Source organism: Mercenaria mercenaria, chromosome 1 (genome assembly GCF_021730395.1).
Source record: "Mercenaria mercenaria strain notata chromosome 1, MADL_Memer_1, whole genome shotgun sequence".
NCBI lineage: Eukaryota > Metazoa > Mollusca > Bivalvia > Venerida > Veneridae > Mercenaria > Mercenaria mercenaria.
In genome coordinates, this window is record NC_069361.1 from 114959032 (window position 1) to 114984926 (window position 25895).

At 34.4% G+C, this 25895-nt stretch overlaps 1 protein-coding gene across 5 annotated transcripts in view; it reads left to right on the plus strand.

Moving 5' to 3' along the window:
- LOC123545243 (estrogen-related receptor gamma-like) overlaps positions 1-25895 on the plus strand; it is a 159010-nt gene that overhangs the window by 15351 nt on the left and 117764 nt on the right. Inside the window, exons 1-2 of one of the 5 annotated variants that reach the window (XM_053521402.1) lie at positions 918-1018; positions 15939-16043. The exons of 1 other annotated variant lie outside the window; for it this stretch is intronic. The gene's annotated coding sequence lies outside the window, so the exon portion shown is untranslated. Of the gene's footprint in view, positions 1-868; positions 1019-15938; positions 16044-25089; positions 25197-25895 lie in introns of those variants that run through there. 3 more of the 5 variants (XM_053521388.1, XM_053521394.1, XM_053521408.1) reach the window with 3 other exon arrangements.

A 25895-nucleotide genomic window follows, 5' to 3' on the forward strand; every position in this document is an offset into this window, starting at 1 on the left:
GCTAAGTGCCTAATTATGTAACTATTTTTAACTCAACTGTTTGGAGAAGAAGGAAGGGTGTTGTATTCCCTCTGGCATTGCCATTGCTTCTTGTGTCTGTTGCATTCAAGATGAAGTTTTGTGGCAAACATCAGGTCTGGTATTTTTGAGTCCGGAATCCTAAAGGTCAAGGTCACTATGATGGTTTTTATGTGTACTGGCAAGTTTCCCAGTTTTATTTATCTTCTTAATTACTTCTATAATCATCAAACTCCACATAAGGATTGATCTTAGTAAGAGGCAGACTTCTTTCGGCTTAGGGCAAAGTACATCAAAGATCAAGGTTCAGATATTGTAATAGTGCTGGTTAAAGTTTTATGGCAAGCTTTTCAAATTCACTGTATCAGCTGCTGCCCTAAAATCAGCAAACCTCACATAAGGGTCTTTGTAAGATGTAGACATCTTTTGGTTTAGGGCCAGTTACCTCAGAAGTCAAGGTCAGTCGGGGCTAATTTTGTAATAGTATTAGTTAAAGTTTTATAGCATGCTTGTGTTCACATATCTCATATTTTTTCTTGACATTGGTAGGTATCCCTTTACCTCACTTCTAACTGGTACCCACACTTTTTCTTCCCTTCCCTTCTCACACATTTTTATTTAATATATTGGTAAACATTTCTGAATAGTTGAGCATGCGGTTTTTCTTACAGCTCTTGTTTATATAGCTTGATCAAGAAATTTACACTGTTAGTTTGTGCATCCCAAAGCATCAGCTATATGCAACTCTAGTTTAAATCTACTTGCAAATTAATGAAAAAGTAGACATAACTTTGCACTGGGAGTTCACTTGTACTCAAGGGAGACAACTACAGCATGATTTAAACACATGGGATTTCGAAATACCAACTTAGTATTGCAGGAAGAGATATCAGTGTTACTATATCCAAGTACATTTAGATGCAGATCAAGTAGAAAAAGAAGATAGATTAAACTGTATTGATTTGACAGATTGTAATGAATGGATTTATGAAAAAGAACTGTGAGTATGCATTTCTGTTAGACAAATTTTGTATTACAGGTACTGCTTTTGAGTGCAATGAAAATGAACTTGCGTAATATGCAGTAGAGAAGAAGAATAAGTTTCGATATGCTTTTAATTGTTATATTGTACAAAAAGTGCCTAGAAGTTCACTCGAAAAAAGAAGGTTGTGGTTACTAGTGTTTCTAATAATAGTACAGTACAATAAACCTCCAGCCACAACAATACAGGTTCTGAGTCAGTGCCAGGTTGTTATATAAGAAAAATAGCATATTAATATTATGTAAAGAAGAAAAAAAATGATTATATAGTACAGGTGTACTAACACATACATGCACATCTTCAGACCACCTTGCTGTGGTTTATGTATAATTGTGGTTTTGATAATGCAGGTGGTTACCAAAATATTTTTGATTTTTGCTCACTGACAGGAAAAATGGTACTTTTATTATATAACATATCATTCATTATCTTAGTGATCAGAAATTTCTTGGAGTGAAGTCTTGAGTGTTCTTTGGAAACAGCTTTACTTAATGATTTAGAGTTCTTACATTCTTAGCTCAGTGGAACCAAAGGTTCAGGGCCAACAATTGTTTGGTTCTTTCATATTTTAATGGTCACAGTTTTGGCCCAATTTTCATGAAATTTGATCAGAATGTTTGTCTTGTGAAAATATTGACCAAGTTGGAATTTGAGTTATCTGTTCACTAGGTCAAATCATGGAAAAACCTCAATAACACTCTAGGGGCCATTGTACCTGATCTTTCTGAAAACTGATCAGAATATGTGTTTTCATTAAATCTTTGCCATGCTTTAAACATGGTAAGCTGGGGCCAAAAAAGAAGGTCACTAAATCAAATGAAACATAGGAAATCCTGTTAAACTCTTTTAAGATCATATTTTTTGCTTTACATGAAACATACTAGAATGATTGCCTCTATGAAATCTAGGTCAAGTTTGAAACTTTGTTATTTAAAAGCAGAAACTAGGTCATTGGGTCAAATCATAAAAAGCCTTGTTGCCATTCAAGAGGATCGTTTCTTCCCGATCTTTTTGAAGCCTGAATTGAATATTTGACATTATGATATCTATGTCTAGTTTGAAACTTACTCTTCCCAGGTCAAAACTTAGGCCACAAGGTCAGATCATAAAAAAAACAACTTATACACACCCAGTAGACTAGGGTGGCTGATTTCTGCCAACTTGGCCTTTTCACTTTCACCGATTTTAGGTTTCTGCTCATTGTCGCCTTTTTGCTTTGTTGTTGGCACCAGGGAGAAAAGGCAAGATTGAGAACACGACAAGCGAAAAACCACAACAAGCGAGACTTTGATGGCGCATTAAAAAACTTGCCCTATGGCTTTGTCGCCTGAGACAAAGTGAAAAGGGGACAACCTGCCAGTAAAAGAAGTCTCGCCTTTTCGCTATGTCGTCTTCCAGTAGTGCATGCGCTGTATAAAATATACATTCTGTCACATCTCATAACAATTATTGTGTGCGCATGTGCAACAGGAAGGCGACAAGAAAAACTGCAAGATTTTTCTTTTGGTGCTTTAACAATTGTCGCCTTTTCGCTTTTTCCCGAGCGACAAGGCGACAGAGCAAAATAGCGAGATTTTTAATCTCACCTTTTCCAGGGTTGCCACTTACCTTGAAAAGTCAGGGAAAAATGATTTTTTTTTTCAAGGTCAGTGAATTGTCAGGGAAATCTTGATAATGGTCAGTGAAAAATGAAATTTTAGAAATGTCAGGGAAAAGTCGGGGAAAAATGAAATTCTAGGTCAATGTTTAAAATGTTCAGTGGCTATAACAGGCTTCAAGCAGTATTTATAAGTATTTCCAAACATATTTTGGTGTAATTGTGTACAAACATAATTTAAATGTGTTTATATCAATTTCTTTTTTATGTCAATTTTGGAATTCTTAAGTCTGAAAGGCTTGGCAACCCATGTCTCCAGAAAGTTTGTTATATCAGAAACAAAATAAATATAAAAGGGTGGATTGGACGGCTGTATGGGGAGGAGGAGGCTGAAAAAATGGTGGTATTGATCAGTATGGTTTAAGTCAGTGAAAAGTAAGGGAAAATTTCATTTTCTTGACTAAGTGGCAACCCTGGTTTCACCTTGAAGGACTTTTTATTACTACACAGAAATGTTTCCCATAATTAGACTATTTGTTACGCACATGACCCATGGTTGTCGGTCAGAGGTCAAGGTCACTTTTGAAGGTCAAGTAAAAATTTGTTTGCGCTCCATAACTTTATGTGCATTGATGGATTATCTTACTGCACACAAATGTGCCCCATGATGAGACAATGTGACATGTACATGATCTATGCTTATAGGTCAAGGTCAGTATTGAAATTTAAGTAAAAGCAGTTTTTGTTTCTTACCTCCTAAATGCCTTGAAGCATTTTAAGTCTCAACACTGTTGCCAACAACCACAAGGGACAAACACTAACAAAGTTTTATACCGGTAGTGGACTTCTGTATTGCTGCTTCAATACTTGGTCACTCTAAAATAATGACATTGTCAGGCAAAGAGAAGTTCAGTAAAGGCTAGACACTAGTTGTTTCTTTCTTGAAGACAGGTGGTGTAATATTCCAGCAGTTTGTATGGAATTACTGGATGCTTGTTTTCAGTATGATATAATGACCTAACTCTGGATTTAGTACCACCTTGAATCACCTTAGGTGGATTCATACAGATGCAGGCATTGACAGTTACTGGACAACACATGCTTCAGTGAGCCGGAAATAATGAATTAATGGTAAGGTTGGTCTTCCTCAAAGATAATATAATTGTATTGATATATAGGTTGGCTGTTGGTATATATATTGATGTCAAGAGTGTTCTCCCTGGGACATTTATTGATATCCTCTTTCATGTGATTGACAGAAGTCTGAAGTTTTTCCTATACTTGGCGAATACAAGGGAGTTGTTACGAAATCTGTTTTGCTACTTGTACTTATTCTGCTGTGGCATCATTTTACTAAAACGAAAGTTCAGGTTTATAAGGAAAAACACCATTATCTCAGCAGGGTTTATGGTAAAATTTAAATTGTTCTCATTTTAAATTGAACATAAATATCGACTGGAGATCATCTTTGAATGTCACACATTATTTTTTGCAGAAAACTGTTAAGATTATTTCTGAGACAATTTTATGATCGGTTTAAATTTCACATAATTAGTATGTTTATTCCATTTAAATGCACAAGTAAATTCACAGAACATCTTGCCATATATGTAGTATGTTTTATAGGTAGCAAGCATATGGGCAGCCAAAGAAATCAGGGTAAGTTCACAAGAAAAACTGGCTTGTAACATACAAATATTTACAAGCCCTTAAGAATTATCTTTAGCCTGGTTAAAATCCATCAGTTAAGTTTCTAGACCTGCCAATGTATCATAGGTTTTGCACAGTTTATTGCTAAGGCTCCCACGTTTACACGTTTAAACGAATCTGTGTCATGTTTGACTGGTAAACCTTTACAAAATTTCTACCCGGTTAAATAGAACGATCACCCTTCCAATTATCAAAGTCTTTCTTTGTTCATAAAACTGAATGAAATAAGTGTTAACTGCCTGTAAACAATATTATATGTCTCTTTTTCGGTAAACAGTAAAGCTGCCATTTTGCGCACTTGTTTGGTAAGTGATAAATTCCATTATCGAGACGGACCCATACCATGTAAGAAGGCTGTATACGGCGCTAAATTTGATTTGATTAAAATAAATTGTTCCATTTCGCATTGGAATCGCATCAAACAGTGTCAAACATTAGCGCGGAAACGTCAAAACAGCCAGAACTTGTCAAATGTTATCAAAAATTACAGTGATATTATGATAGTTTTTCCTTTTTTATTTTAGAAAATAATGCATTTACGATTATGAGCCCCTGTTAGAGAAGGGAAAAAGCTAGCCAGAGTCATGACGAAGATATACCTGGGGAAATTGATTGCCTTTTAAAAGACGTTTGTGTTTGACGATGTTAAACTTTACAAATCTGTAACTGGAAGCTTATTTATGCAGAAAGAATTTTTGTTGCAAACAGTCAAAGTGATGATTCTATTCAACTAAAGTGAAGTCGGAGCCAATTTTGCACCATGCAGTCAAAAACTCATCAGTTTCATTGCTTCATATTTCTTTATTCTTTTAGCCTGACTGGTACCGTACGATCTTTCTTGCATATAAAGCACATCCTTGTAAGAACATCTCAACATAGCATCAATCTGGGGTCTTTGCACTGACCTAGTATAGATCGGTCAATTTTGATGTCCCAAACAATGTGAAAAATTAGTAGGAATCTTATTTTCTGAACATTCTGTGTTTTGATAAATTGAAAATGGTACACAGTTGAGTTTTTGTAAAAAATGCAGACTTCATCTTAATGTATAAATATAATCAGCTATTATAGTATTTTCATGGATAACACATTAATGAGTAAAATACGGAGAATTTACATCTACAAAGCAACCGAATTTTGACAATATTTGCTGATGTTACTCACCAAATAAATAAGTATTCAAATATATTTTTATGTATAATACAAGATGTGAAAACCTAGATAGTACACCTAGAAAGATTGCGATTACCAAGATATTAGACTTTGCAGACTTTTTTTAAATCTAAAATAACGAATATTTATGAAATCCTTTTTGATGTAATAATTACACTTTAGCTACTTTATAAGGAAACGGCGAAATTACATCTACAAATCGGCTGAAATAATATCGCTGATTTTTTGGCTGTCAAATGATATGACACGTGTCAATCAATTATAGCTATGACGCATGCCAGTCAAATACAGGTATGCCCACTTTGATATATTACCCAATCGCATTCGAGTTTCAAGTAGGTAGGCATCTCTACATGCCCGTCAAGAAGAAAAGTCCAAAATAATTTCCATTGGCCATTCTTGAACCCAAGTTTGACATTATAGTGTCTATCATAATTTATTTATTTGTAAGTGTTATTTGCTGATTTGAAGCATCAGCATTTATAACGATGTTTTTAAATTAACATCCCTGAACAGTTCTCTGCATTGCCATTAACTTTTAATTATTTTCATTCAGCTGTGAAAATTTGTTCGTTATTCCATATTACCAAACTAATTTAAAGACCGATTATACATTTAAAGGAAAAATACATTTATAAAAATATAATTTTAATAGTAAATAAATTAATATCGATTTTTACGCGGCCGATAACGGTACATGTTACATATTTTATCACCGCTTGTAATGGTGCCGAAAAACAAAAGTACGGTTTCAGCGAGAAATAAAAAATTACGACTGTAAATACGATTTTTAAAATTTCTTTCATTTCTTGTATACGGCTTGTAAGACGCGTCCCACTCTTTGGACTGGAAATGTGACTCCCAAAAATGTATCTTATAAGCGAAAATGGATGGTAGGTTCTTTATACATGTTCACCTAGTTGTAAGCCAAAAACTATTTCAACAGTCTCTCAATGTTTAAGTTATAACGATGTTTCAGTTATAACATACAAAATAGTCAAATGGTATCCCACTGTTATTATTGCCAATGTTATAATGTGCTGAGAAAACTGGAAAATCTAGAACAAATCAAACCATCATGTTTTTTGTGTCAGCTTGGGAGTATTGTGAATGAATCAAAGACAATATGTTTTCTGAAGAACTAAAATAGAAAGTTTGCCATTTTTCACCAGCACATCTGGTTGGTGTTTTAGAGTTTTACTGGCCTGTGAGTTTCGGACTAGTGCTAATTTCAACTACTGTAGGGGCAGCATCTGGGTTATGAGTGGGAGAAATTCTGACTACATACTGTTGAAGCTCAGAGCTTTGGGTAACACATGTCTGATCGAGTCACTTCTGTGGGTTTGAGCTTCGCTTAGTTTGTCATGTGAGAAAGCCATTAAGTTGTGTGGTTCTGCCAAGACACCCGTCTTTTGGTGAAACACTGATTGAACTTGATTAACAAAAAAGTAAGTCACTGTGTGATTTAAACCCATTTAAAGAAACAAACACATGAAGTAATTGGTTGACCTTTGGTAACGGGAAAACTCTTGTCTGTATTCCTTGAAGCTGTCAGTGTGAGGTGAATATTGGTAACAATCCTGTGTCTTCTCCTCTGATCAATGATGATTTGTTTCTCTTCAGTATATACACAAATCCTGTGGGATGCAGCGAAACCAAATGATCTATTATAGACAATTTGATTAAAAAAATGAGTGGAGCTTGTATCAATAGATTTTCTCTAGTTTCTCTATATTCCGAGTTGCTTTTCATGGTTACTCTGTCCGTCAGTATGTCAGAAGGTTTCTGTATATATTAGTCACTGGCTAGATATCAAACAAAGTCTTTAGAAATAAGCAGGCAGTCCTCTGAGTACCATCATCATACCTAAAAGAAGTTATAATTTTTAATGCATAAAATAGACAGGATTAGATTGTTTTAAAATTATTGGCTTGATTTCAGTCTGTCTCTGTTATTCATGTCATTGTCACATTTTGGTTGAAAGTTTTGTGGTGGAGTTACGGTCCTTTAAGTTTGAATAAATAATACTTAAATAATTATGTAAATTCTTTGAGCCAGACTTGTAATGATCAGTCTCAAGTCTGAATTCAAGGCATTTAATTTAACAAGGTGTTATGACCATGAAAAAATCATGTCTAAAATAGGCGACTATGACTAGACCTTCCTTACAATGAGGAATCAAAGAGAAATGCTATATCAGCATAATGATTAAAAAATAAGGTTATTGGAACGGTGTTTGCTTTTTGTACACAAAATAAAAAACATTTTAAATGGCTTTTGACATGCATTTGATACTTTTAATCTGCAGTTTACCTTATCAAGCTTTTTTGTACAGACTTGACTGGTAGCCAGAAAATTGACAAAATGTAGATTAGAAATTTGAATCCCAATCCAATTATCTTAGATATGATTTGCATTAGAATTGTTTACTGAATTTATGTACAATTAATTTGCTTAATATATCTGATTTAATATTGGTTCTGTCAATCAGCATTTTGTTTATTTGTATTCCAATTTAATTAAAGATTGTCCGGTAAAACTTAACCAATGCAGAGTATTTTGTTTACCTCTAAAAATGTTTTCTCAAATTAAATCTGAATGTAATTTAAGGATTTTATGGTTATCTAATCTATTTGTTTAGGAGGTTGCGAAGTATTAAAAACATCCCTTTTGAAATTGGAGTGTCAAGTTTATTTCACATATTCTCGATTTGCTTACAGAATTACACTAAAACATGAGACAAATACATTTTATTAAGAAAAAAAATACAGCTTACTAGTCAACAACACTTTGTGATATATAGAAATGATATCACTACTTAGTATCAGACTAATATAAAATTGAGACTGTAACAATACTTTAAGAAACAAATATTTGTAAAAACTTGACCATAAATGGTCTTAAAGAATAGATCAAGCGATGTCAAGTCTTTCGCATCATGCCTGTTTGTTCCGAATTTTTGCAGGAGACCAGAGTAAAAGTGAAAGCTTCACTTACCTTCATAGCTTCATTGTTTTTCGAGGCTTTGTTGTTTTTAGCTCACCTGTCACATAGTGACAAGGTGAGCTTTTGTGATCACCCTTCGTCCGTCGTCAGTCAGTCCGTCCAAGCGTGCATCCGTCAACAATTTCTTGTCTGCACGATAGTGGTTTCATTTATGATTTTATTTTAACCAAACTTGCACACAACTTGTATCACCATAAGATCACGGTTCCTTTCTTGTACTGGCCAGATCCCTTTATGGGTTCTAGAGTTCTGACCCCTGAAAGGGCCAAAATTAGCTATTTTGACCTTGTCTGCACAATAGCAGCTTTGTTTATGATTTGATTTTTACCAAACTGGCACACAACTTGTATCACCATAAGATCTTGGTTCCTTTCTTGAACTGGCCAGATTCCATTATGAGTTCCAGAGTTATGGCCCCTGAAAGGGCCAGAATTAGCTATTTTGACCTTGTCTGCACAATAGCAGCTTCATTAACCAAACTTGCCACAACTTCTATCACCATAAGATCTCGGTTCCTTTCTTGAACTGGCAAGATTCCATTATGGGTTCCAGAGTGATGGCCCCTGAAAGGGCCAGAATTAGCTACTTTGACCTTGTCTGCACAATAGCAGCTTCATTTATGATTTGAATTTAATCAAACTTGCACAAAACTTGTGTCACCATAAGATCTCGGTTCCTTTCTTGAACCGTCCAGATCCCTTATTGGATTCCAGAGTTATGGCCCCTGAAAGGGCCAAAATTAGCTGTTTTGACCTTGTCTGCACAATAGCAGCTTCATTTATGATTTGATTTTAACCAAACTTGCACACAACTTGTATCACCACAAGATCTTGCTTCCTTTCTTCAACTGGCCAGATTCCATCATGGGTTCCAGAGTTATGGCCCCTTAAAGGTCCAAAATTGGCTATTTTGGCTTTTGCAGCCATATAGAGACTTCATTTATGGTTTTATTTGATTTAAACTTCCAAAATATTTTCAACAACAATAAATCTTGGATTCCTTGACAAATCAGATCCAATCATAGGTTCCAGAGTTATTTTATATCTGATTACCTCCCCTGATTATAATCAAAATGGATTTATATCAGTAAGTACTTACAGGACTTATTTGAAATTTCATTATTATTATTAGTTGGACTGAGACAATCAGGGTAGATAACTATGGACTGATTTTATGTCAAATTACCTCCCTTTATTTCAAATTAAAATTGTTATGTCTCCATAACTAATGAAGATACTGATCTGAAATTTCATTTATGTCAACAGATTTATTTGGCAGATCCTTCTTTTGTCCACTTACAATATTTTTTTTTTTTAATTACTTCCCTTTTATGTTACTATAAATAGCTTATTTTAGTAACTATTTTATTATTGGCCGTAGGGAAAACACGAGACCAGTTTTCTGTGGTACAACATGGATGGTACCTCCAAGTTTAGGTGTATTTTAACATATCTATATCTTGTAAGATTTTTTTTTCTTTTTGGTTAAATTTCTTCCCTTTGTTGTTCCTGTCCTTTGGACTTAGATATTTTTTCTGAGGACCCTCTTGTCCTCAAGTGCAATGATAACAAGTGAGCGACATAGGGCCATGATCTCTTGTTTATCTATCTACCCTCACAGAGTTTTCTTTGAAATATGTCAGTATCATCTTTCCATTGATTTCTGCTGTTTATTGCAATTTGTTCTTATTGAAATTTTGACTTCACAATTTCACATTGATATTATGTATATATTTATATGTACTATTCTTGTCAGAATATTTTTGCATAAAAGCTCTCAGAGACAAAAATCTTACCTACTCCAGTTTATGCAACTGCTTGTATGAAAGCATGCTTTGCATTTTGCCTGGGGGACTGTTGGTGTCAGTAAGACTAGATGATGTTCCTTTATGTATATTCACAGTCTGTTTTATGCTATGTTGGAACTAGGCTGTCAAAGAAAGATTTTTTATGACACAATCTGTAATATTTCTGTTATATTTATATACCTCAGGGACTTTTTTTATCAATGTTTATAGTATCTGTTCAATAAGGGAAGAGAACATGAGCAATAAAGAATTATTAATATGAAGGATATTTGATGGAATTGCTAGCTTAGCTAATGCTAATTTATGACCACAAGCACAGTTTAAATTATAAATTGAGCGTAAATTAGAGATCTTCAATGGTTCAGAATGCAATAATAAGCATTGTGTGACATTCATTTGCATAATAGAAATACACCTTGCATATTAAATGATTACTGGTTAATTCAATTTTCAGTTAAAACCTTTTGAATTGAAGTAAATGTTATTGGGCTATGCTCTTGTCAAATAAAGCTTAATCACTAAAGTATGATTTATAATTTTATAGGTTTATCAAAATCTGAAAATAATTTTCTTTTGATTGTTGGTTCTGTCATTATTGGTGTCTTATTCGACACATTATTGTGCCCTTAAAGCCTTGCTGGAGACCAGAGATTATCAGCAGAATATGTGTTGATGACTGAGGTTCATATTTATGCCAGGCTTTGAAGCATGGACAAGTTTACAGTAGCATTGAGACTGAAATAGGTTTCCCCCTACAAATCTAAAAAATGTGTGCACTTACAGTACTATTGGTCAGAAGGTAATCCCATTTTTTTGGGAAACAGTAGGTCAAAAGTCAGGGTCAGAGTGACCTTGAAATTGAAAAGTGTTTATGATCAATACCTAAGAGTGTTTTGACTACATTAGAGTAACTGACGTCCATAGAGCCTTAATATCTTCTAAGATCAAGGTCACAGTTGAAATCTTAAGGTCAAATATTGTAACTTAATATCCGCTATATTGCCAAACCAAACTAAACTACAATTTAATATTTTCTGCTTTGTTTATGCACCAAATTTAAGTCTGTAAACATGTGATGTTTTAATATGATGCCAACAAAAGAAATGTAATTACCTGTCATGTTGGTGATGGGCTCCATCTATTGTTTGAGCCACAATTATTTTTTTTTCTTCTAGAGAAGAATTCCAAACTGTCAGCTGTTGATATAATAGCCCTGTGAATTGTTGATTGTTAACAAAATTGTGTTTTTTCAGGGCATAGACTATCTGTTACATAGTTAATTTGGAAGTGTGAATGCCATAATGCATTAGAACACTTACTTTAAATGTTACAGTGAAGTCAGTGCTATTTTTTTTGTCATAAAAGTCTGAATGAACATGTGTTGAGCGGACAGAATATTAAAGGACCCAACATCAAGTGCCAGCATCAATATCAGTGTCAAGGTCAGATAACTTTATCTGCATATACTAATCAGAACATGACACCTGCAGCTTGCAGCTTAAGGAGGTAGGTTACCTTTATATTTGTATGTGCGCATGTCCAACCGGAAGCTAACGTAACGATTTACGACGACGTTTACGACAAACTAAATGTGTTTGTATATTCATTCTTCTGAAAACAAATCATAGACCTGTCTTCGATCTGACGCTTTATGGTTTAATAATGCAGAAATAATGAATAAATTGCCGCAGAAACGCTTCAAAACAATGTTGCCTTAAAATGACGTCATTGACGTCATGACGTTACGTGTCAGTTACCGCGCAAAATTAATAGCTTTTATCTTGAAAGTACGTAATTCTGTGCATTTTCTTTATTCAAACTATTTTCAAATAACCATTATTTGCTGAAATATTTTTATGAGTCTTTTGCTCTGAATAATAATCAATATTTTGCTTCTTTTATGTAGTTATATTGAAATGTTATGCGGAATGTAAGAAAATGAATGATGGTAACCAATGTTATTTGGAATATAGTTGGGTGAGAGGTTACTTGTTACGGCCACTTTCAAATAAAATATCTAGCAGTTTGATTTGTAATACCTATTTTTCAGGTTCCGTTGATAATTTGTTACTTATATACTAAAACTTAGACCTAAAATTGTTCAAATTTCAGTAGAAAATTGTGGTTTCTTGAATTGAATTGATGTTACCATGGAAACGAAGCCCGTGACCTATGTATCTAAATGTAAAATTCAAAAGCGTTGACCCTAGTCTATTTAAGAAACACAGCTTCGGCTTTTTATTTTCATTTCAACAATATCCATGAGAATAATAGTAGCATGCTGAACGATTTTTCCATTAACAATGCCAGACGAGGGGTACTGCTGTAAGTATTCTAAGCTTAGAAATTTGTTTGAATAAATGCAGATAACACGAAAATATAACTTACGTTAGAAATAATATGTTTTAAACCTACATCAACTAGAAAGATAATCTTATTCAATATTATTTTATAAGAAATTACGACAAAAAGCAAGATATAAGCCATTTTAAACATCTCTGTTGCCATGGTTACTTTAAACTTTAAGAAAAATAGGGTACCATGTATAGTGCTGGGTATTTTGCTAATAATATTACCCAAATATTCCATGTTGGTCATTAACAAAATGGCACTGAAGCCGTCGAAAACCCCTATTTTTATACATAGTTGTTTGAAAATGAGATAAAATGCGTTACCATGGGAACACGAGCCCCGCGACATATACATTTTAAGCTTATATTAGAAAGTTAACGTGCATACTAATAAAATTATAGATTATGCTGACTTCTACGGATATCAATGAAACTAAAATACACTGAAAAGTATTAAATATTCGTATTTTCCTTCTTCTTTCAATATGAAATACCTTTGGAGGGTCATGTTCTTCAAACCTGGATAAAACTTGAACTTGAAGGCACAGAGACAAACGAAACTGAGATTTCAGCAGTTAAAACTTCATATTACACGAAATACAAAAAGATGCTGCGGTTCAACTAATTTGAATTTACCCTCGTAACAAGGTAACCTACCTCCTTAAAGTACTGGTCTTGCATTTTTACTAATCTGCAGTGAATAAAGTGATGTAAAAAACATAACTTACTGAAATCTTTTGGTTGACCATAATGTGGTACTGTAGTGGAACAGGATGGATTTGGAGTTGCCATTTGCTGAGATGCTCTGACTTCTTGGCTTTATTTTCATTGAACTTATTATGTTTTGGGTCATAATTTCACTTGCCTCAATTGCACTGCCGGACATGTAAAACATCAAGTTCCAATTTCTTAGAGAGTTGACGAGTAGCTTTGTGGAGTAATGATGCTAGTTGATTAAGGTCAAGGCTATGTTGACATGTTAGACCTTTAAATAGTGTTTATTCATTGTCAAATCCTTCAACTAAAATATTACTATATAGGTCTTAACTTTTGCTATGGCTAACATCACTATCAAATATGAAAGGACAGATACTGCATAATGTCTTGCCTGTAACAGTTTCAGTTACTTTCATAAAACATGCAGAATCTCATGTCTTGCTAGGTCAAGGACATACTGAATGTTGAAGAACACCCTATGACACTGCTATTTAAACTGTGTAAAATGTATACTGTAATGACCATCTGTCTGCTTTTAAACTTGAATAGATTCAGTCAGACCACACTACAGAGAGCCAGAATGACTTCCTTGCAGAAAATCTTTATTATAAGCATGTTAAAACACACTGAAAATGTTATAATAGAAAAGCAAACTAGATCTAGCCAAATGGTCTGCATCTTAATCCCATGTTTGACTGTACTTGCAAGATTGTATGAATAAGTTACTTGGTGCAGTGTGCAACAGAAAAACAGCATAAATGTTATTACTGTGATGTCGTATTGAAGTCCTTATGATGTTGGTTTTGCATTAGTTCTGCTGTGGAAGTTGAGATAAATCTGCAATCATTATTGCATCAAAGTAGAGGAACAGATGTGTTAAAATCTAATTAAACACTCTATTGATTAGTTGCATATTGATTGGTGCAATATGTTCAGACTGTTTTGCCAGTCTGTTAGTTGAGGAAAGTGTTGAAGGAAATGTCATTGGCAGTGATTCTAGTCTAGTACATTTTACTAATGTTTCTCAAGATGCTGTTTCTACATCATCATGGCATGACTTCTTTTTTGTGCCTTGAAGTTAATTATTGTTGGATGTTGGTGAAATTTCATACTTCAGTGCATAAAAGGGTATATAGCATTTCAACTGATAAGTCAGTTGTAGCTGAGACGACTGTACGGAGAGCTAAACTACTTGACCTTAGTTAAAGTTTTGATGCACTTTCTCTTTATTTCTGTAATTACCTGATGGATGTCAGTTACTTCAAACTTAAATTAATTATTCCTCATCGTCACCCACATCAAATGGCACATGGGCCATCATTCTGGCACTAGTATTTCAGGAGTTATGCCCCCCTTTTTACTTACTTTATTTAATTTAAGGTTAAGTTGAGATGCAGTTTTGCTTTATCTCAGTTTACTAAACAGATTTGACTCAAACTTAAAAAGTATGACAGATGGTACAAATTACTCATTGAGAAATATTCCTTGATGTCTGTCCCTTTTATACTTAGTGAATGTTTTGATGCTCTTTCACTTTATCTCTGTTATTACTTAATACATTTGACTTAGACTTAGAGAACTAAATTGTACTCGCCCTTATCTATGCTGATGTTCTGTTGGAAAAGCTTACATCTGTCTGATCACCGTATTGGAATGGACTAAAAACTTTACAACACTTCTTCCCTGTAACGATGTGACATACAGTGCATAGGTTCCATAACACTGTTCTGCTTTATTCCCCCTTTTTTGACTTCTTTAAGTTTGATTAAGTTTTTATGAGTAAGCAAATGTGTCTGGAAAGTTCTTTTTTGATAAGCAAAACTGTTATTTATGTTGTACTTGTGTCACTGCCAAACATTTATTTATTTTTATGCCCCCAAAGGTGGGCATATTAAAATTGCACTGTCTGTCAGTCTGTGTGTCCGTGTAAATTCTTGTCCAGGCTGTAACATGGTCTGTTTCTTGTCTGGTTCATAAATCTGCCATCCATAAAGGGATTTTGAAATAACTTGGCATAAATTTTCACCATAATGAGGCAACATGTCATGCACAAGACCCAGACCCCCAGCTCCAAGGTCAAGGTCACACTAAGAAGTCAAAGGATAACTTGGTCTGTTTCTTGTCTTGTCCTATAACTCTGCCATTTATCAGGGGATTTGAAAATAATTTGACACAAATGTTAGCCATATTGAGAAGGTGTGTTGTGCTTATGACCCGGGTATCTCAGTCAAGATCAAGGTCACAAAATGATTAATACCTGAACTATTCTGGCATATTTTATGGGACAACTAGCATTCTTGGACACACTTCAGGGGCATTTGTCACTAATAGTGAGGGCTCTTGTTTTGTTTGTTAAAATTTAAGGCTTCTGAGTAATTGATTGCTTTCCTCTGACAGTTCTTATTTAGCAAATGCTTCAAACCATAATTGTATATACTGATTTTCTTCATGCAAAATGTGCAGTTATTGCATTGTGACTTGAGGCATGCCTATTAATGGAGTATAAAATATTTGCAGATTTGTAAGAATGAGGCAATAACTAAGTATGTGTGAGAGGAAAAGGGTGGTGAACATATTAAAAAAGAGAGTATAGAGAGGGCAGCTTGAAGTGTTGATAGAAAGGTAAGTGTTTAACTTTGGTTCAACATGGCTGTAAAGAAATTCATAGTTGTGTAAATTTTATTCACAGGTGGTTTCTTATGACAGGTAGAAATTGTACTATTTACCGATGAAGTGTAAGAGAAAGTTTTTACTTTTAAAATCAGGTGATATAGTACTGGTCTTCATTAGGAGGTGGTTTTTAGTACAGGTGTGATAGAGTTTCCCTGACAATCCCATACTATTCTGGAGTGAACATTGCTAACTTAATGACAGCAATTCAGTTTGATAGTACAAATGAATGGCAATGGTAAATAATAATACTATTATTTAATTTTAAATCATTTCATTTTCATGGGCACAAAATTTGGTGGTATTGGCTGAAAAGTCAAATTTGTAGGGATATAAATCCATGGTTGCAGTTTTTGAGCATTTGGCATAATTTTGTTTCGGTCTGGCAGATTTTTAGGCATTGCTGGACCAAATGTCCAGACATATTTTCCAACGTTCATGTCTGCAGTGCATGAAATGGTTACTTGCTTCTTTATTTCATTATATAAATAACCAGTTTTTGCTTTTAGGTGATATGCCATGTTTGCTATATATGCTAATCTATTTGTTTTCTGTCTTGCCAGCTGATAACCTGGTCTTAGTGAACAAATGAAGAAAAAAAGGGCTGGCAGCACTAAAATCTTTGATCTTTGTCAAACATTGCCTTGTATGAAGAGCTGATACATTTTGTCCAGCCTGTGAAAAGTTTAAGTAATAAACTAAAATCTGTATATAGAAATAGAAGCAGATAGACCAGTTTCGCTCTAAGCCCTCGATATATGGTAGATAAACATATAACAGAAGTAGGGATCATTATTCATATAAAGGTGACATGATAAATGAAGAAGTCTGATGTAGATGACTGCTTCTCAACTCATTCTCACCTCAAGAGCCTACATTTTAATGAAAAATAGGTTTCTCAAAGGTGCAGATGATATTAAAGTAGAAAAAAATTTTCTTTAGAAATTTCAGAAAGCAAACATATTAGTTAAATGTCATGCAAGTAATGAAGCGCAAAACTCTTGAATTAGTTTTCTGTTTCCTGTAAAGAACAAGCTTAATTTTCTGAGAATTTGTAATTCGAGTAAATCATTGATGAAGCATTGGCAAGCAGCTCAAATAAACTTCACTGGGTATTTGTGTTCTGCAGACATCAGAAATACAGCAAATTTTCAGAAGTGGTTGACAGTATTTTCAGGACTGTTTCAGAGCTGGTAGAGACAGTACTTAAAGGACTGGTAGAGACAGTATTTTCAGGATGGATAGAGGTATTTTCAGGACTGATAGAGACTGTATTTTCAGGACTGGAAGAGACAGTATTTTCAGGACTGTTAAAGACAGTATTTTCAGGACTGGTAGAGACAGTATTTGCAGAGCTGATACAGACAGTATTTTCAGAGCTGGTAGAGACAGTATTTTCAGAGCTGATACAGACAGTATTTTCAGAGCTGGTACAGACAGTATTTTCAGAGCTGGTAGAGACAGTATTTTAAGGACTGGTAGAGACAGTATTTTCAGAGCTGGTAGAGACAGTATTTTCAGGATTGGTAGAGGCAGTATTTTCAGGACTGGTAGAGACAGTATTTTCAGGACTGTTAGAGACAGTATTTTCAGGGCTGGTAGAGACAGTATTTTCAGGACTGGTAGAGACTGTACCGTCATGGTACGAGTATAGGTCACATCTTTTTTACTGAGATTCTTGTCAGGAAGGACCGATGCAACCTATACATGGGTATAGGACAAGACCACATTTTTTCCCAGCTGGCTCATAAAAGTAAGAAATCAATCTTTGTTTACACCGCATACTTTCACATTGAAGAGGATTCAAGGGGAGAAACTACCGATGACTCGGGCATAGGTAAAAGCCGGTATCGGGACCAGACGTCTTAAATGAATTTTGTATAAAATGTAAAAGTAAGAGTTCCTGCAAAAGCTTTAAAGAAAAGCTGTTTTCCATTAAAAAATATTTTACAACGCATTTCTAGATTTTAGCAAAACCTGTGTAATACCTCCCAAGTTGGTGTTTTCACACATTTTGCAAGTACATCAAACCAACTGTCATTATAATTTGCTGCAACACACAAGTCAGTAATAAGGAGATGTTTGAGAAAGTGATGAGATCGAAAAGGTGTTGAGAAGTTTGACAAGGTGTTGAGCAGTTTGAGATAGTTTGGACAAAACTTTAAATAACTTGTCAATTTAGTAGTATCTCACCTTGCGATTTTAATAAGTCATTTTCACAACTTTGTAAAAATTACTGGTGCCGCAACAATGGCCAACCAATGCCGGGAAAATCGCATTTCCTAACAGATTTACATGTTTTTGTGATTCCTTTTTAGCTCACCTGAGCAATGCTCAGGTGAGTTTTTCTGATCGCTCGATGTCCGGCGTCTGTCGTCTGTCTGTCAACATTTAGCTTGTGTTTGCGATAGAGGCTGTATTTTTCAGCTGATCTTCATGAAGATTGGTCAGAATGATTACCTTGATGAAATCTAGGCCGAGTTTGAAAGTGGGTCATCTGGGGTCAAAAACTAGGTCACTAGGTCAAATCAAAGAAAAACCTTGTGTATGCGATAGAGGCTGTATTTTTCAGTTAATCTTCATGAAATTTGGTCAGAATGATAGCCTTTATAAAATCTAGGCCGAGTTCAAAAATGGGTCATCTCGGGTCAAAAACTAGGTCACTAGATCAAATCAAAGTAAAACCTTGTGTATGCGATAGAGACTGTTTTTTTCAACTGATCTTTATGAAATTTGGTCAGAATGATTACCTTGATGAAATCTAGGCCAAATTTGAAAGTGGGTCATCTGGGGTCAAAAACTAGGTCACTAGGTCAAATCAAAGAAAAACCTTGTGTATGCGATATTGGCTGTATTTTTGAACTGATCTTCATGAATTTTGGTCAGAATGATAGCCTTGATGAAATCTAGGACGAGTTCGAAAATTGGTCATCTGGAGTCAAAAACTAGGTCACTAGGTCAAATCAAAGAGAAACCTTGTATATGCGATAGAGGCTGTATTTTTCAGTTAATCTTCATGAATTTTGGTCAGAATAATTACCCTGATGAAATCTAGGCCAAATTTGAAAATGGGTCATCTAGGGTCAAAAACTAGGTCACTAGGTCAAATCAAAGAAAAACCTTGTGTATGCCATATTGGCTGTATTTTTCCATTAATCTTCATGAATTTTGGTCAGAATGATAACCTTGATGACATCTAGGCCGATTACGAAAACGGGTCATCTGAGGTCAAAAACTAGGTCACTAGGTCAAATCAAAGAAAAACCTTGTGTATGCGATAGAGGCTGTATTTTTCAATTAATCTTCATGAATTTTGTCAGAATGATTGCCTTGATGAAATCTAGGTCAAGTTCGAATATGGGTCTTCTGGGGCCAAAAAGTAGGTCACTAGGTCAAATCAAAGGAAAAGCTTGTATATGCGATAGAGGCTGTATTTTTCAATTGATCTTCCTGAAATTAAATCCAAAATGATAACCTTAATGAAATCTAGGCCAAGTTTGAAAATGGATCATCTTGGGTCAAAAAGTAGGTCACTAGGCCAAATCAAAGAAAAACATTGTGTTTGCGATAGAGGCTGTATTTTTCAATTGATTTTCATGAAATTTGGTCAGAATGATAGTCTTGATGAAATTTAGGTCAAGTTCGAATATGGGGTCAAAAATTAGGTCACAGGTTGAATCAAAGAAAATACTTATTTATACTCAAGATTTTTGCTCCAATTTTAATGATAATTGGTCAGAATATTTTTTTCCATGAAATCACTAGGACAAACATGTTTACAACACTCTTATGGTGTGTTTCTCAGGTGAGCGACCTAGGGCCATCTTGGCCCTTTTGTTTTTCTACGACTAATATACGGGTATAAACTTTTTCCCAGAAATCTGCAGACATATTTTCACTGAGCATATACTCGTACGATGACAGTTCTTTCATGACTGGTAGAGACAGTATTTTCAGGACTGGTAGAGACAGTATTTTCAGGACTGGTACAGACAGTACTTTCAGGGCTGGTAGAGACAGTATAATTTTCAGGACTGGTAGTGACAGTATTTTCAGGACTTATAGACAGGATTTTCAGGACTTATAGACAGTACTTTCAGGACTGGTAGAGACAGTACTTTCAGGACTGATAGAGACATTATTTTCAGGACTGGTAGAGACAGTATTTTCAGGACTGGTAGAGACAGTATGTTCAGGACTGGTAGAGGCAGTATTTTCAGGACTGGTAGAGACAGTATTTTCAGGACTGGTAGAGGCAGTATTTTCAGTACTTTTAGAGACAGTATTTGTAGTCTGCAGATACAAGGTAAATGGGATTTAAGGACTGGTATGGACAGTATTTTATACTGCAGAGATCAAAGTAAAGGTGCTTTTCAAGATTGGTAGAGACAGCATTTTCAGGACTGGTAGAGACAGTACTTTCAGGACTGGTAGAGGCAGTTTTTTCAGGACTGGTAGAGACAGTATTTTCAGGACTGGTAGAGAAAGTACTTTCAGGAATGGTAGAGGCAGTATTTTCAGGACTGGTAGAGACAGTATTTTCAGGACTTAAAGACAGTATTTTCAGGACTTATAGACAGTACTTTCAGGACTGGTAGAGATAGTACTTTCAGGACTGATAGAGACATTATTTTCAGGACTGGTAGAGACAGTATTTTCAGGACTGGTAGAGACAGTATTTGCAGGACTGGTAGAGACATATTTTCAGACTGGTAGAGACAGTATTTTCAGGACTGGTAGAGACAGTACTTTCAGGACTGGCAGAGACAGTTCTTTCAGGACTGGTAGTGATGTAATTTCAGGATTGGTTGAAGCAGTATTTTCAGTACTTTTAGAGACAGTATTTGTAGTCTGCAGATATAAGGTAAAGGGGATTTTAGGACTGGTATGGACAGTGTTTTATACTGCAGAGATCAAAGTAAAGGTGACTTTCAAGATTGGTAGAGAGACAGCATTTTCAGGACCAGTTGAGTATGTATTTGTATTTTGCAGAGATCAAAGCAAGGGGATCTTTTGACTAGTAAAGACAGTATTCTTATGCTGCATACATCACAGATACTGTTGTTTGTTATAATTCCTGCTGACATGGTTTTTGTATATGCAGGAAAAGTAAAACTGGTGATATTATTTCAAAAATTTCTTATATACCGGCTACTTTTCCTGGTCATTAAGTTGAGGAATGAGCAAGTAATGGTTATAACTTTCAGTCATTTAATTAGAGTAGTTCCATATTAGTTACATGACTGTGCATTAACTCTGATATTTGTTCTTTCAGTTATTCCCATTTTTCAGTAATTTTCATATTCTGTGAACTTTACCATCTGAAAGATAAAAAGCATTGAAAGTTGTTTACAATGTCATTTTCTGTGGTTTTGGAAGTGGACAGTTCACAACCTGTTTGTTTTGAGGCAGTTTTGTGTTGAGGGTTTCTACCTATAAAGACACACAAATCAATTAGAAGACCTTGAATGTGTGACACTCGGATAAATTTCATAGTGACAGTTTTCATCTGTATGATGACATTTAGGCTAGCGAGCTGACAATTTTATGTGAAAATCAGTTTACCATAACCAACTTGGCCACTGATACCGGGATTCAGGTCAACAACACGTTCATGCCCACAGGTGACTTACACTTAGCTTTTCTGGCAAGCTAAGGAAAAAAAGTTATGATTGTAGAAACTGACCATGTCAATTTAAGTCTTTGTTTGGAAGCTATTTTCCAAGAAATAGGGGTAAAGAATCTTGTCAGTGTAAGCTGTATCTGTCACTGAAGTTTTGAAATATTTGGTATGTATTTTACATCCTATTATAGATTTCCCATAATAATTTCTGATGACTACTCCTGTCATGACTATTTTCCCTTCCGTTTGGATAATATTGACATAAGACACTTCAAAGTCTTGTTCTAAGGTGATCTGTAAAAGTCTGAACAGCAGTATAGGAAAATTCTGTTTATCTTTTGGGATTTGATGGCATTTAGATTCAGCAAGGGTTGTGTGATAGAGCACTGTTTTTGTTTTCAAGGTCTCTATATGAAGTTTTAATAATATCTTACCTGGTCTTGGATATAAAGTAGGGCACATTTTTTGGACAGACATATTGAACAGGGTTGAACATTGGGCAGTTGAGATAAGAATGGTCACTGCAGAGAATATCTATATGTTGAAGGCCATGTCATAGTTGCTAAGTCTCTTTACTTGAAGCTTACCAGATTAAAACATGATTTATTACAAAATCTGGGTATTATTTTTGTAATTTCTGGCTGTTTTAGTGGGCAAATGAACTTCAGATTTTAATGAAATTTTTATGGACTTCATAAGTGTCTGAAAAACATATTAGAATTTGTTTACCTGCTGTTGTGTGTGTTTGAAAATGTTCATATTTATCATGGTCAAGACGATAGTGGACAATAGTGGTCATTGACCTGTTCGATATGGTCATGTAGTTAGATAATTTATGGGGTCAAAGACAAGGCCATACCTGAGATATGGTGACAGAGATACAGGACAGTTTGACCGGTTCTCTTGCCACACAGTAACAAACATGTTTATTGACGCATTATTTCTGTGTGTACTGTACTGCTTGATGTGGTCATTGTACTTCCTTTGTTCAGTGTAGAAACTATACTATTGAGCCGTGCCATGTGAAAACCAACATAGTGGGTTTGCGACCAGCATGGACGCATCCACGCAGTCTGGTCAGGATCCATGCTGTTCGCTTTTAAAGCCTACTGCAATTAGAGAAACCATTGGCTTACAGCATGGATCCTGACCAGACTGCACGGATGCACAGGCTGGTCTGGATCTATGCTGGTCGTAAAGCCACTATGTTGGTTTTCTCATGGCGCAGCTCATATGAATTTGTGTTTGTCATTTAAAGAAGTGATGAAAAGAAAAGAAAAATTCTATAAATTCCTTACAAGACTACAAAACCTTATAGACTCTCAGTACTCTAACGGTTAAGTCGTCGTCGTATAAGTAGGCTGTTATTTTTCTGAGGGGTTTGTGGAAAAGAGCCTGGAAAATAAAGGAAATGTGTGGAAACACTCAATTTTAAAATGTTCTAAATTTTATTACACTAGTCAAGTTTTTACGTTCCCATAGAAAAGAATATTGCATTATTGTACTTCCTGTCAGTCTGTTTATCTTTCCATATAGTATTTTCTGGTACAGACCAGAATGTTTTTTCTTATTAATCAAGGGTTTTTGAGAAATACTGGGCTGAAATGATCATTGTTAAAAGACAACATACTGCCAACATGGCCCAGGTTCTGATCTGAATAGGTAAAGACAACATGAAAGCAAATGAAGATGATGGAACTACAAATAGAAGTCCTTTAGTTGGCCTTGGAGATACTACAGCTTGTGGTCGTCACTTTATTTCCTTAAAGTCTTCAATGAATCAGTTGTAATATCAAACCAGTGCTACAAATGTTCTCTATAGATAGCTTATTGTGTCTTTTATTGTCTATTGTCTACTCTCTTTGAAATGTAACTCTTAAGGCCAAGGTTACAGTCCATTCTTATATGTCTTTACTACTATTTCATCGAGGGTACTTGATACTTTATGGTTGGAAGCTGTAGTTACTTGATCTTTAGAGATATTTTAGCTGACACCAGAAAAGCAGAATGTTTTGTTATTTTTGCTGAATTGTCACAGAATTGAAATAAACGTTCAGTTTTACGTTCTAGTTTTACAAATTTCTAATTACCTCACTTTTGACTTTAATAGCTGACTATAAACGTATGTTAAAATGCACTGATGATGTCCCTTTCAAATGAAAAAAATCTAGTCTTTATTACAAAAAGTAATTTGATATAGGCATTTTAAAAATGTTTTAGAAATTGAAAGATGAGAATTGAGAAAATATTTACTTTTTCATGTGTCAATTAAGATATAAATTGATTTTATAATGGCAAAAAACAATTATTCATTACTACCCTAAAGGCTATCAGAAGCCTCATATGTTTGATATTTTCCATGTCAGTACTAAGTACATCATATGTGTTATGCAACTGTTACTGCTATAAGTAATTCAGTGAAGTTTACTTGCATTTTTTTTCATTGAAAAATGTATTATGCAATTAAAGGGACATGCCTTCAGTTAAATAACAAAATTTCAACATTTTTAAAACATAGCAATTAATTTAATATTAGGTATAAAAACTGATAAACTATAAGTTGTTATTTGAATAGGTAGTTTGCTAGGTAGTATGATACAAAGTGCTATTAAATTCTTTTTATTTTATATAATGTTCAATAGAATGACTAACATTCCATATTTTATTGACTAAAAGAGTGGAATAGTATATCAAATGTCATGAAACACATGGAATCACTTTTTATCATGATAACCAACTTAGACGAAGGCCATTTCTAAATTTTAAAGAATTTGATGTAAGTCTGGAGGCATGCAGCTTTAAGACTTATTAAGTACTGTGAGAAGATTATGATTTGATTTACGTTATAGAATGTTACCTGCATAAATATTGACCTATATAACTAAACAGGCAATAACAGATTTATTTGATAGTAAAATGGTATGATCTCTTGACAGTGTGCCTTTTATTTATAATAACATTATTTTTTATTTGACTGATAGCATAATTTTTTATACTAAAGTATATTATGTTTGTTTTTGACAAGTCTCTCCTGTTGTCTGTATTCAGTATCCAAAATTTGCCAACTTTATGGAATAACGTTGAAGGCGTCATACAATTGTATCAGCAAATTCAAAACCAAGTTGATTATTTGTCACGTAAAGATTTTTGTTACTGTTAAGCCTTTATTAAAATCGTTCTTTTCAGAAAATTCATTGAGCTAGAGGAGGCTTTTAAATCATCCATAGTAAGAACAAAACTTAAAAGATTATCAGAATATGGGTTTATAGATTATCAGATTGGATTGAATAAGGCTTTAAATTTGGATCAAAGTGTTTAATTGTCTACTGGGACAGTGTAATGGCCTAACAATTATTAAGTTCAGGGCTGTGATAAGTTCATACAGGCTGAAACAAGTTCCGATTAGTTCACTGGAAAAACACTATACTAGATTTTTATTCCTGTGGAGAAATTAATTATTGATGATGACATAAAATCTTCAGGTAAACCATTCTTAATTGGTATGACAGTAGAAATGGCTTCTTTACATTTGTTTGTTGATTGCTGAGAAAACGCTGCAATCCTTTGCTCTTGTGTTACAATTACTGCAGAATGTTGTATTGCTCCCCTAAAGCAATCTGGTAATTTACCACTCATGAAACATGTTCATGCTGCATATCAGTTGCTTGCTTCACTGGAACAATACCTCACACAGGATTTAGATTATGTTTAATGAGATGCTGTCTTTTGTTATATATAAAATTTAATGTGTCCCATTTTGCAATGGCAGTTTCTATAGTAAGTGGTGATTTATTTAAGAGGAACAGTTCTGCTGAATATTATAATATGTATGGTGCTATGTATGTTTTATCATAAAAGTCAAAATTAATGGTCTTATTCAGTAATATATGAAAACGTGTGTTTTGTAATAAATGGTTTGTGTAATGATAATAGTGCTGAATGACAGTAAAAGGGCACTTTTTGAATGAAACTATGAAAGTTCCAAGTAACACTCCGAAACACAGTCTTATGTTTTCTTTTTTTCAGTGTTGGATCACTCCATGTGGTTCTAAATTTAGAACTTAAGTCAAAGTCCATCATCATATGAGCTAGGATTAATTTTCCTCAAAGTTTAAGCCAGTGGAAGCCTTTATCTGGCTGTATGCAAATCATTTTCAGTAATTTTATGTTTCATAAATCAT